Raw genomic sequence first — 14,520 nt, forward strand, 5'->3', positions numbered from 1 at the left:
ATGTATAGTCTCATAGTCTCTCCTTCCTATTATTTTCATTGCTGTTTTATGCATGTTGGCAAGCTTATTTTTTAGCTTAATTGTTAAGTTGCCAAACCATGCGCTGATTCCGTATCGGATTACACTCTCTAAGATTGCTCGGTAGAATATCATCATGATCTGACTACTCACACCGTACAATCTTAAACGTCTTAAAAAGTAAAGCCTTTGCTGCAATTTGTTGCACAGATTGTCAACGTGTGTATTCCAGCAAAGAAGACTATAGAAGTGAACACCTAAATATTTGTACGAGGACACCTGAGTTACTTCCTGGTTTTTGATGACCACGGGCTCATGATCATTAACTTGCCTTGGATGGAAGACCATCTCCTTAGTTTTTTGAATGTTTAAAATTAAATGGTTACTATCACACCAATTAACAAATGTATCTATTTCATTTTGGTACATAGAGGGGTCTATGTCCTTGTACAAAAGGCTCAGAATCGCGGTGTCATCTGCAAATTTCAGTATATAGTTGTTAGAGTGTACATTTCTACAGTCATTTGTGTACAATGTGAATAGTATTGGTGACACAACACAACTCTGGGGAATTCCTGTGTTACAGTATTTGATCTCTGACAGCGTCCTATTGACTTTCACTTGCTGTGCCCTATTAGTTAAAAAAGAATAAAACCATTTTATCAGTATAGTATTAACGTTCATGGCTTTAAGCTTTTCTAAAAGCACATGAATTTGCACTGTATTAAAGGCTGAACTGAAATGCAAAGGATAGCATCTTCAGTGCTAAGTTCTTTCTTATAGGCGAACTGATACACATCTAGCTTTGACTCTACATCCTTCATAAGTATAGACACAACAAATTTTTTGAAACACTTCATTACAATAGAAGTTAAAGCAGTTAGGGGTGGAAATGTGATCCAGGTGGTAGAGATGGTTAGGTTTAAGGTGGGAAAGGGACCCAAGTGGTTGAGAATTGTAAGTTTAGGGGGGGGGGGGTCGGATCCAGGTGGTGGAGATGGGTAGGTTAAAGGGTGGAAATGGGATGCAGGAGGTGGAGATGGGTAGGTTTAGGATGGAAAAGGGATACATTGGGTAGAGATGGGTAGGTTAAGGGGTAGAAATGGGATCCAGGTGGTGGAGATGGGTAGGTTTAAGGGTTGAAATGGGATCCAGCTGGTGAAAGTGGGTAGGGTGAGGGGAGGAAATGGGATGCAGGGTGTAGAGATGGGTAGATTTAAGGGGAAAACGGGATCCAAGTGGAGGAAAATAGTAAGTTTAGGGGCAGAAATTGGATCCAGGTGGTGGAGATGGGTAGGTTTAGGATGGAAAAGTGATACATCGGTTGGAGATGGGTAGGTTTAGGAGTTGAAATGGGATCCAGGGGGTTGAGATGGGACATTTTATGGGTTGAAATGGGATCCAGGTGCTGAAAATGGGTAGGGTTAAAGATGGAAATGGGATGCAGGGGGTGGAGATGGGTATGTTTAAGGGGAAAATGGGATCCAAGTGGTGGAGAATTGTAGGTTTAGCTGCAGATATTGGATCCAGGTGGTGGAGATGGGTAGGTTTAAGGGTGGAAATGGGATCCAGGTGGTTTAGATGTGTAGGTTTAGGATGGAAATGGGATACAGGGGATAGATATGTGTAGGTTTAGGGGTTTAAATGGGATCCATGGGGTGGAGATGGATAGGTTTATGGGGTTTAAATGGTATCCAGGTGGTTTAGATGGGTAGGTTTAGGGCTGGAAATGGGATCCAGGTGGTTTAGATGTGTAGGTTTAGGATGGAAATGGGATACAGGGGATAGAAATGGGTAGGTTTAGGGGTTTAAATGGATTCCATGGGGTGGAGATGGGTAGGTTTATGGGGTTTAAATGGTATCCAGATGGTTTAGATGGGTAGGTTTAGGGGTGGAAATGGGATCCAGCTGGTGAAAGTGAGTAGGGTTAGGGGTGGAAATGGAATTCAGGTGTGTGGAAATGGGTAGGTTTAAGGGTGGAAATGGGATCCAGCTGGTGAAAGTGGGTAGGGTTAGGGGTGGAAATGGGATTCAGGTGTGTGGAGATGGGTAGATTTAAGGGAAAAATGGGATCCAGGTGGTGGAGAATTGTAGGTTTAGGTGCAGATATTGGATCCAGTGGGTGGAGATAGGTAGGTTTAGGGGTGGAAATGTGATCCAGGTGGTAGAGATGGGTAGCTTTAAGGTGGTAAAAGGATCCAAGTGGTTGAGAATTGTAAGTTGGAGGGGGGCTCCAGGTGGTGGAGATGGGTAGGTTAAAGGGTGGAAATGGGATGCAGGAGGTGGAGATGGGTAGGTTTAGGATGGAAAAGGAATACATTGGGTAGAGATGGGTAGGTTAAGCGATGGAAATGTGATCCAGGTGGTGGAGATGGGTAGGTTTAAGGGAAGAAATGTGATCCAGGTGGAGGAGATGGGTAGGTTTAAGGTGGAACAGGGATCCAAGTGGTTGAGAATTGTAGGTTTAGGGGGGGAAATGGGATCTAGGTGGTGGAGAAGGGTAGGTTTAAGGTGGGAAAGGGATGCAGGGGGTGAAACTGGATAGGTTTAGCGGTTTAAAAGGGATCCAGGTGGTGGAGATGGGTAGGTTTAGGGGTGGAAAAGGGATCCAGGTGGTGATGGGTAGGTTTAGGATGGAAAAGGGATACATCGGGAGGAGATGATTAGGTTTAGGGGTGGAAATAGGATCCATGGGGTGGAGATGGGTAGGTTTAGGGGGTTTAAATGTGATCCAGGTGGTGGAGATGGGTAGGTTTAGGAGTGGAAAAGGGATCCAGGTGGTGGAGATGGATAGGTTTAGGATGGAAAAGTGATAAATAGGGTGGAGATGGTTAGGTTTAGGTGTGGAAATGTGATCCAGGTGGTGGAGATGGGTAGGTTTAAGGTGGAACAGGGATCCAAGTGGTTGAGAATTGTAGGTTTAGGGGTGGAAATGGGATGCAGGTGGTGGAGATGGGTAGGTTTAGGTGTGGAAATGGGATCCAGGTGGTGGAGATGGGTAGGTTTAGGGGTGGAAAAGGGATCCAGGTGGTTATGGGTCGGTTTAGGATGGAAAAGGGATACATCGGGAGGAGATGATTAGGTTTAGGGGTGGAAATGTGGTCCAGGTGGTGGAGATGGATAGGTTTAGGGGTGGAAATAGGATCCATGGGGTGGAGATGGGTAGGTTTAGGGGGTTTAAATGGCATCCATGTGGTTTAGATGGGTAGGTTTAGAGGTGGAAATGCGATCCAGGTGGTGGAGAGGGGTAGGTTTAGGGGTGGTAATGGGATCCAGCTGGTGAAAGTGGGTAGGGTTAGGGGTGGAAATGGGATGCAGGGGGTAGAGATGGGTAGATTTAAGTGGTAAATGGGATCCAAGTGGTGGAGAATTGTTGGTTTAGGGGCAGATATTGGATCCAGGTGGTGGAGTTGGGTAGGTTTAAGGGTGGAAATGGGATGCAGGGGGTGGAGATGGGTAGGTTTTTGGGGGTTTAAATGGGATCCAAGTGGTTGGGATGGGTAGGTATAGGAGTGAAAATGGGTTCCAGGGGGTGGAGATGGGTAGGTTTAGGGATGGAAATGGGATCCATGTGGTGGAGGTCTAGGTTTAGGGTATGAAATGGAATCCAGGTGGTGGAGCTGGGTAGACTTAGGGGTGGAAATGGGACACAGGTGGTGGAGATGGGTAGGTTTAGGATGGAAAAGTGATACATAGGGTGGAGATGGTTAGGTTTAGGGGTGGAAATGTGATCCAGGTGGTGGAGATGGGTAGGTTTAAGGGTAGAAATAGGATCCAGGTGGTGGAGATGGGTAGATTTAAGGCGAAAATGGGATCCAATTGGTGGAAAATAGTAGGTTTAGGGGCAGATATTGGATCCAGGTGTTGGAGATGGGTAGTTTTAAGGGTGTAAATGGGATCCAGTTGGTGGAGATGGGTAGGTTTAGGGGTGGAAATGGGATCCAGTTGGTGGATATGGGTAGGATTAGGATGGAAAATTGATATATCGGGTCGAGATGGGTAGGTTTAGGTGTGGAAATGTGATCCAGGTGGTGGAGATGGGTAGGTTTAAGGGTAGAAAGGGTATCCAGCTGGTGAAAGTGGGTAGGGTTAGGGGTAGAAATGGGATGCATGGGGTGGAGATCGGTAGATTTAGGAACCTCAGTTAGGAACCTAGGTGTGCTACTTGATCGCAATCTTTCCTTAGAAAGCCACGTTTCTAGCATTTGTAAAACTGCATTTTTCCATCTCAAAAATATATCTAAATTACGGCCTATGCTCTCAATGTCAAATGCAGAAATGTTAATCCATGCATTTATGACCTCAAGGTTAGATTATTGTAATGCTTTATTGCGTGGTTGTTCTGCACGCTTAGTAAACAAACTACAGCTAGTCCAAAATGCAGCAGCAAGAGTTCTTACTAGAACCAGGATGTATGACCATATTACCCCGGTCCTGTCAACACTGGGTCCTGTCAACACTGCACTGGCTCCCTATCAAGCATCGCATAGATTTTAAAATATTGCTTATTACTTATAAAGCCCTGAATGGTTTAGCACCTCAGTATTTGAATGAGCTCCTTTTACATTATAATCCTCTACGTCCGCTACGTTCTCAAAACTCAGGCAATTTGATAATACCTAGAATATCAAAATCAACTGCAGGCGGCAGATCCTTTTCCTATTTGGCGCCCAAACTCTGGAATAACCTACCTAACATTGTTCGGGAGGCAGACACACTCTTGCAGTTTAAATCTAGATTAAAGACCCATCTCTTTAACCTGGCATACACATAACATACGAATATGCTTTCATTATCCAAATCCGTTAAAGGATTTTTAGGCTGCATTAATTAGGTAAACCGGAACCGGAAACACTTCCCATAACAACCTATGTACTTGCTACATCATTAGAAGAATGGCATCTACGCTAATATTTGTCTGTTTCTCTCTTGTTCCGAGGTCACCGTGGCCACCAGATCCAGTCTGTGTCCAGATCAGAGGGTCACTGCAGTCACCCGGATCCAGTACGTATCCAGACCAGATGGTGGATCAGCACCTAGAAAGGACCTCTACATCCATGAAAGACAGCGGAGACCAGGACAACTAGAGCCCCAGATACAGATCCCCTGTGAAGACCTTGTCTCAGAGGAGCACCAGGACAAGACCACAGGAAACAGATAATTCTTCTGCACAATCTGACTTTGCTGCAGTCTGGAATTGAACTACTGGTTTCGTCTGGTCAGAGGAGAACTGGCCCCCCAACTGAGCCTGGTTTCTCCCAAGGTTTTTTTCTCCATTCTGTCACCGATGGAGTTTCGGTTCCTTGCCGCTGTCGCCTCTGGCTTGCTTAGTTGGGGACACTTCATCTAAAGCGATATCGTTGACTTGATTGCAAATAAATGCACAGACACTATTTAACTGAACAGAGATGACATAACTGAATCCAATGATGAACTGCCTTTAACTATCATTTTTGCATTATTGACACTGTTTTCCTAATGAATGTTGTTCAGTTGCTTTGACGCAATGTATTTTGTTTAAAGCGCTATATAAATAAAGGTGACATTGACATTGACATTTAAGGGTAAAATGGAATCCAAGTGGTGGAGAATTGTAGGTTTAGGGGCAGATATTGGATACAGTTGGTGGAGATGGGTAGGTTTAAGGGTGGAAATGGGATGCATGTGGTTGAGATGGGTCGGTTTAGGGTTGGAAATGTGATCCAGGTTGTGGAGATGGCAAGGTGTAAGGTGGGAAAGGGATCCAAGTGGTGGAGAAGGCAAGGTTTAGGGGTGGAAATGGGATCCAGGTGGTGGAGATGGGTAGGTTTAGGATGGAAAAGTGATACATCGGGTGGAGATGGGTATGTTTAGGGGTTGAAATGGGATCCAGGTGGTGAAAGTGGGTAGGGTTAGGGATGGAAATGGGATGCAGAGGGTTGAGATAGGTAGGTTTAGGGGTTTAAATGGGATCCAGGTGGTGGAGATGGGCATGTTTAGGTGTGGAAATGGGATCCAAGGAATGGAGATGGGTAGGTTTTAGGGGTGGAAATGGGATACAGGGGGTGGAGATGGGTAGGTTTAGGTGTTTAAATGGGATCCAGGTGGTGGAGATGGGCATGTTTAGGGGTGGAAATGGGATCCAAGGAATGGAGATGGTGGGTTTTAGGGGTGGAAATGGGATACAGGGGGTGGAGATGGGTAGCTTTAGGTGAAAATGTGATCCAGGTGGTGGAGATGGGTAGGTTTAAGGGTAGAAATGGGATCCAGGTGGTGGAGATGGGTAGGGTGAGGGTTGAAATGGGATCCAGCTGGTGAAAGTGGGTAGGGTGAGGGGTGTAAATGGGATGAAGGGTGTAGAGATGGGTAGATTTAAAGGGAAAATGGGATCGAAGTGGTGTAAAATAGTAGGTTTAGGGGCAGATATTGGATCCAGGTGGTGGAGATGGGTAGGTTTAAGGGTGGAAATGGGATGCAAGTGGTGGAGATGAGTCAGTTTAGGGTTGGAAATGTGATCCAGGTGGTGGAGATGGGAAGGTGTAAGGTGGGAAAGGGATCCAAGTGGTGGAAAATAGTAGGTTTAGGGGTGGAAATGGGATCCAGGTGGTGGAGATGGGTAGGTTTAGGATGGAATAGTGATACATCGGTTAGTGATGGGTAGGTTTAGGGGTTGAAATGGGATCCAGGTGGTGAAAATGTGTAGGGTTAGGGTTGGAAATGGGATGCAGGGGGTGGAGATGGGTAGGTTTAGGGGTTTAAATGGGATCCAGGTGGTGGAGATGGGCATGTTTAGGGTGGAAATGGGATCCAAGGAATGGAGATGGGTAGGTTTTAGGGGTGGAAATGGAATACAGGGGGTGGAGATGGGTTGGTTTAGGTTGAAATGTGATCCAGGTGGTGGAGATGGGTAGGTTTAAGGGTGGAAATGGGATGCAGGGGGTGGAGATGGGTAGGTATAGTGGTGGAAATGGGATCCATTGGGTGGGAATGGGTAGGTTTAGGGGTGGAAATGGGATCCAGGTAATGGAGAAGGCTAGGTTTAGGGGTGGAAATGGGATCCAGTTGGTGGAGATGGGTAGATTTAGGGGTGGAAATGGGATCCAGGTGGTGGATATGGGTAGGCTTAGGATGGAAAAGTGATACATCGGGTTGAGATGGGTAGGTTTAGGTGTGGAAATGTGATCCAGGTGGTGGAGATGGGTAGGTTTAAGGGTGGAAATGGTATCCAGCTGGTGAAAGTGGGTAGGGTTAGGGGTAGAAATGGGATGCATGGGGTGGAGATGGGTAGATTTAAGGGTAAAATGGAATCCAAGTGGTTGAGAGAATTGTAGGTTTAGCGGCAGATATTGGATCCAGTTGGTGGAGATGGGTAGGTTTAAGGGTGGAAATGGGATGCAGGGGGTGGAGATGGGTAGGTTTTTGGGGGTTTAAATGGGATCCAAGTGGTGGGGATGGGTAGGTATAGGAGTGAAAATGGGTTCCAGGGGGTGGAGATGGGTAGGTTTAGGGATGGAAATGGGATCCATGTGGTGGAGGTCTAGGTTTAGGGTATGAAATGGAATCCAGGTATTGGAGCTGGGTAGACTTAGGGGTGGAAATGGGACACAGGTGGTGGAGATGGGTAGGTTTAGGATGGAAAAGTGATACATAGGGTGGAGATGGTTAGGTTTAGGGGTGGAAATGTGATCCAGGTGGTGGAGATGGGTAGGTATAGTGGTGGAAATGGGATCCATTGGGTGGGAATGGGTAGGTTTAGGGGTGGAAATGGGATCCAGGTAATGGAGAAGGCTAGGTTTAGGGGTGGAAATGGGATCCAGTTGGTGGAGATGGGTAGATTTAGGGGTGGAAATGGGATCCAGGTGGTGGATATGGGTAGGCTTAGGATGGAAAAGTGATACATCGGGTTGAGATGGGTAGGTTTAGGTGTGGAAATGTGATCCAGGTGGTGGAGATGGGTAGGTTTAAGGGTGGAAATGGTATCCAGCTGGTGAAAGTGGGTAGGGTTAGGGGTAGAAATGGGATGCATGGGGTGGAGATGGGTAGATTTAAGGGTAAAATGGAATCCAAGTGGTTGAGAGAATTGTAGGTTTAGCGGCAGATATTGGATCCAGTTGGTGGAGATGGGTAGGTTTAAGGGTGGAAATGGGATGCAGGGGGTGGAGATGGGTAGGTTTTTGGGGGTTTAAATGGGATCCAAGTGGTGGGGATGGGTAGGTATAGGAGTGAAAATGGGTTCCAGGGGGTGGAGATGGGTAGGTTTAGGGATGGAAATGGGATCCAGTTGGTGGAGATGGGTAGGTTTAGGGGTGGAAATGGGATCCAGTTGGTGGATATGGGTAGGATTAGGATGGAAAATTGATATATCGGGTCGAGATGGGTAGGTTTAGGTGTGGAAATGTGATCCAGGTGGTGGAGATGGGTAGGTTTAAGGGTAGAAAGGGTATCCAGCTGGTGAAAGTGGGTAGGGTTAGGGGTAGAAATGGGATGCATGGGGTGGAGATCGGTAGATTTAGGAACCTCAGTTAGGAACCTAGGTGTGCTACTTGATCGCAATCTTTCTTTAGAAAGCCACGTTTCTAGCATTTGTAAAACTGCATTTTTCCATCTCAAAAATATATCTAAATTATGGCCTATGCTCTCAATGTCAAATGCAGAAATGTTAATCCACGCATTTATGACCTCAAGGTTAGATTATTGTAATGCTTTATTGGGTGGTTGTTCTGCACGCTTAGTAAACAAACTACAGCTAGTCCAAAATGCAGCAGCAAGAGTTCTTACTAGAACCAGGAAGTATGACCATATTAGCCCGGTCCTGTCAACACTGCACTGGCTCCCTATCAAGCATTGCATAGATTTTAAAATATTGCTTATTACTTATAAAGCCCTGAATGGTTTAGCACCTCAGTATTTGAATGAGCTCCTTTTACATTATAATCCTCTACGTCCGCTACGTTCTCAAAACTCAGGCAATTTGATAATACCTAGAATATCAAAATCAACTGCAGGCGGCAGATCCTTTTCCTATTTGGCGCCCAAACTCTGGAATAACCTACCTAACATTGTTCGGGAGGCAGACACTCTCTTGCAGTTTAAATCTAGATTAAAGACCCATCTCTTTAACCTGGCATACACATAACATACGAATATGCTTTCATTATCCAAATCCGTTAAAGGATTTTTAGGCTGCATTAATTAGGTAAACCGGAACCGGAAACACTTCCCATAACAACCTATGTACTTGCTACATCATTAGATGAATGGCATCTACGCTAATATTTGTCTGTTTCTCTCTTGTTCCGAGGTCACCGTGGCCACCAGATCCAGTCTGTGTCCAGATCAGAGGGTCACTGCAGTCACCCGGATCCAGTACGTATCCAGACCAGATGGTGGATCAGCACCTAGAAAGGACCTCTACATCCATGAAAGACAGCGGAGACCAGGACAACTAGAGCCCCAGATACAGATCCCCTGTGAAGACCTTGTCTCAGAGGAGCACCAGGACAAGACCACAGGAAACAGATGATTCTTCTGCACAATCTGACTTTGCTGCAGTCTGGAATTGAACTACTGGTTTCGTCTGGTCAGAGGAGAACTGGCCCCCCAACTGAGCCTGGTTTCTCCCAAGGTTTTTTTCTCCATTCTGTCACCGATGGAGTTTCGGTTCCTTGCCGCTGTCGCCTCTGACTTGCTTAGTTGGGGACACTTCATCTACAGCGATATCGTTGACTTGATTGCAAATAAATGCACAGACACTATTTAACTGAACAGAGATGACATAACTGAATCCAATGATGAACTGCCTTTAACTATCATTTTTGCATTATTGTCACTGTTTTCCTAATGAATGTTGTTCAGTTGCTTTGACGCAATGTATTTTGTTTAAAGCGCTATATAAATAAAGGTGACATTGACATTGACATTTAAGGGTAAAATGGAATCCAAGTGGTGGAGAATTGTAGGTTTAGGGGCAGATATTGGATACAGTTGGTGGAGATGGGTAGGTTTAAGGGTGGAAATGGGATGCAAGTGGTTGAGATGGGTCGGTTTAGGGTTGGAAATGTGATCCAGGATGTGGAGATGGCAAGGTGTAAGGTGGGAAAGGGATCCAAGTGGTGGAGAAGGCAAGGTTTAGGGGTGGAAAGGGGATCCAGGTGGTGGAGATTGGTAGGTTTAGGATGGAAAAGTGATACATCGGGTGGAGATGGGTATGTTTAGGGGTTGAAATGGGATCCAGGTGATGAAAGTGGGTAGGGTTAGGGATGGAAATGGGATGCAGAGGCTTGAGATGGGTAGGTTTAGGGGTTTAAATGGGATCCAGGTGGCGGAGATGGGCATGTTTAGGTGTGGAAATGGGATCCAAGGAATGGAGATGGGTAGGTTTTAGGGGTGGAAATGGGATACAGGGGGTGGAGATGGGTAGGTTTAGGTGTTTAAATGGGATCCAGGTGGTGGAGATGGGCATGTTTAAAGGTGGAAATGGGATCCAAGGAATGGAGACGGTAGGTTTTAGGGGTGGAAATGGGATACAGGGGGTGGAGATGGGTAGGTTTAGGTGAAAATGTGATCCAGGTCGTGGAGATGGGTAGGTTTAAGGGTAGAAATGGGATCCAGGTGGTGGAGATGGGTAGGTTTAAGGGTTGAAATGGGATCCATCTGGTGAAAGTGGGTAGGGTGAGGGGTGTAAATGGGATGAAGGGTGTAGAGATGGGTAGATTTAAGGGGAAAATGGGACCGAAGTGGTGTAAAATAGTAGGTTTAGGGGCAGATATTGGATCCAGGTGGTGGAGATGGGTAGGTTTAAGGGTGGAAATGGGATGCAAGTGGTGGAGATGGGTCGGTTTAGGGTTGGAAATGTGATCCAGGTGGTGGAGATGGGAAGGTGTAAGGTGGGAAAGGGATCCAAGTGGTGGAAAATAGTAGGTTTAGGGGTGGAAATGGGATCCAGGTGGTGGAGATGGGTAGGTTTAGGATGGAAAAGTGATACATCGGTTAGTGATGGGTAGGTTTAGGGGTTGAAATGGGATCCAGGTGGTGGAGATGGGTAGGTTTAGGATGGAAAAGTGATACATCGGGTGGTGATGGGTAGGTTTAGGGGTTGAAATGGGATTTAGGTGTTGGAGATGGGTAGGTTTAGGATGGAAAAGTGATACATCGGTTAGTGATGGGTAGGTTTAGGGGTTGAAATGGGATCCAGGTGGTGGAGATGGGCATGTTTAGGGTGGAAATGGGATCCAAGGAATGGAGATGTGTAGGTTTTAGGGGTGGAAATGGAATACAGGGGGTGGAGATGGGTTGGTTTAGGTTGAAATGTGATCCAGGTGGTGGAGATGGGTAGGTTTAAGGGTGGAAATGGGATGCAGGGGTGGAGATGGGTAGGTATAGTGGTGGAAATGGGATCCATTGGGTGGGAATGGGTAGGTTTAGGGGTGGAAATGGGATCCAGGTAATGGAGAAAGCTAGGTTTAGGGGTGGAAATGGGATCCAGTTGGTGGAGATGGGTAGATTTAGGGGTGGAAATGGGATCCAGTTGGTGGATATGGGTAGGCTTAGGATGGAAAAGTGATACATCGGGTTGAGATGGGTAGGTTTAGGTGTGGAAATGTGATCCAGGTGGTGGAGATGGGTAGGTTTAAGGGTGGAAATGGTATCCAGCTGGTGAAAGTGGGTAGGGTTAGGGGTAGAAATGGGATGCATGGGGTGGAGATGGGTAGATTTAAGGGTAAAATGGAATCCAAGTGGTTGAGAGAATTGTAGGTTTAGCGGCAGATATTGGATCCAGTTGGTGGAGATGGGTAGGTTTAAGGGGGGAAATGGGATGCAAGTGGTGGAGATGGGTCGGTTTAGGGTTGGAAATGTGATCCAGGTGGTGGAGATGGGAAGGTGTAAGGTGGTAAAGGGATCCAAGTGGTGGAGAATTGTAGGTTTAGCGGCAGATATTGGATCCAGGTGGTGGAGATGGGTAATTTTATGTGTTGAAATGGGATCCAGGTAGTAAAAATGGGTAAGGTTAAAGATGGAAATGGGATGCAGGGGGTGGAGATGGGTAGGTTAAAGGGGAAAATGGGATCCAAGTGGTGGAGAATTGTAGATTTAGCGGCAGATATTGGATCCAGGTGGTGGAGATGGGTAGGTTTAAGGGTGGAAATGGGATCCAGGTGGTTTAGATGTGTAGGTTTAGGATAGAAATGGGATACAGGGGATATAAATGGGTAGGTTTAGGGGTGGAAATGGGATCCATGGGGTGGAGATGCGTAGGTTAAGAGGTTTAAATGGGATCCAAGGGTTTGAGATGGGTAGGAATAGGGGTGGAAATGGGATCCAGGGGGTGGAGATGGGTAGGTTTAGGGTTGGAAATGGGATCCAGGTGGTGGAGATGGCTAGGTTTTGGGGTGGAAATGGGATCCAGGTGGTGGAGATTGGTAGGTTTAGGGGTGGAAATGGTATCCATGGGGTGGAGCTGGGTAGGTTTATGGAGGTTAAATGGTATCCAGGTGGTGGAGATGGGTAGGTACAGGGGTGGAAATGTCATCCAGGTGTTGGAGATGGGTAGGTTTAGGATGGAGATGTGATACAGGGAGTGGAGATGGGTGGGTTTAAAGTCAAAGTCAAAGTCACCTTTATTTATATAGCGCTTTAAACAAAATACATTGTGTCAAAGCAACTGAACAACATTCAATAGGAAAACAGTGTCAATAATGAAAAAATGATAGTTAAAGGCAGTTCATTATTGAATTCAGTTATGTCATCTCTGTTCAATTAAATAGTGTCTGTGCATTTATTTGCAATGAAGTCAACGATATCGCTGTAGATGAAGTGTCCCCAACTAAGCAAGCCAGAGGCGACAGCGGCAAGGAACCGAAACTCCATCGGTGACAGAATGGAGAAAAAAACCTTGGGAGAAACCAGGCTCAGTTGGGGGGCCAGTTCTCCTCTGACCAGACGAAACCAGTAGTTCAATTCCAGGCTGCAGCAAAGTCAGATTGTGCAGAAGAATCATCTGTTTCCTGTGGTCTTGTCCTGGTGCTCCTTTGAGACAAGGTCTTTACAGGGGATCTGTATTTGGGGCTCTAGTTGTCCTGGTCTCCGCTGTCTTTCAGGGATGTAGAGGTCCTTTCTAGGTGCTGATCCAGCATCTGGTCTGGATACATACTGGATCCGGGTGACTGCAGTGACCCTCTGATCTGGACACAGACTGGATCTGGTGGCCACGGTGACCTCGGAACAAAAGAGAAACAGACAAATATTAGCGTAGATGCCATTCTTCTAATGATGTAGCAAGTACATAGGGTGTTATGGGAAGTGTTTCCGGTTCCGGTTTACCTAATTAATGCAGCCTAAAAATCCTTTAACGGATTTGGATAATAAAAGCATATTAGTATGTTATGTGTATGCCAGGTTAAAGAGATGGGTCTTTAATCTAGATTTAAACTGCAAGAGTGTGTCTGCCTCCCGAACAATGTTAGGTAGGTTATTCCAGAGTTTAGGCGCCAAATAGGAAAAGGATCTGCCGCCTGCAGTTGATTTTGATATTCTAGGTATTATCAAATTGCCTTAGTTTTGAGAACGTAGCGGATGTAGAGGATTATAATGTAAAAGGAGCTCATTCAAATACTGAGGTGCTAAACCATTCAGGGCTTTATAGGTAATAAGCAATATTTTAAAATCTATACGATGCTTGATAGGGAGCCAGTGCAGTGTTGACAGGACCGGGCAAATATGGTCATACTTCCTGGTTCTAGTAAGAACTCTTGCTGCTGCATTTTGGACTAGCTGTAGTTTGTTTACTAAGCGTGCAGAACAACCACCCAATAAAGCATTACAATAACCTAACCTTGAGGTCATAAAAGCATGGATTAACATTTCTGCATTTGACATTGAGAGCATAGGCCGTAATTTAGATATATTCTTTAGATGGAAAAATGCAGTTTTACAAATGCTAGAAACGTGGCTTTCTAAGGAAAGATTGCGATCAAATAGCACACCTAGGTTCCTAACTGATGACGAAGAATTGACAGAGCAACCATCAAGTCTTAGACAGTGTTCTAGGTTATTACAAGCGGAGTTTTTAGGTCCTATAATTAACACCTCTGTTTTTTCAGAATTTAGCAGTAAGAAATTACTTGTCATCCAGTTTTTTATAGCGACTAAGCAATCCATTAGTTTTTTAAATTGGTGTGTTTCACCGGGCTGCGAAGAAATATAGAGTTGAGTATCATCAGCATAACAGTGAAAGCTAACACCATGTTTCCTGATGATATCTCCCAAGGGTAACATATAGAGCGTGAAGAGTAGCGGCCCTAGTACTGAGCCTTGAGGTACTCCATACTGCACTTGTGATCGATAGGATACATCTTCATTCACTGCTACGAACTGATGGCGGTCATATAAGTACGATTTAAACCATGCTAATGCACTTCCACTGATGCCAACAAAGTGTTCAAGTCTATGCAAAAGAATTTTGTGGTCAATTGTGTCAAACGCAGCACTAAGATCCAATAAAACTAATAGAGAGATACACCCACG

The sequence above is a fragment of the Carassius carassius genome, chromosome 9 (genome assembly GCF_963082965.1).
Source record: "Carassius carassius chromosome 9, fCarCar2.1, whole genome shotgun sequence".
In the NCBI taxonomy this organism is placed as follows: Eukaryota; Metazoa; Chordata; class Actinopteri; order Cypriniformes; family Cyprinidae; genus Carassius; species Carassius carassius.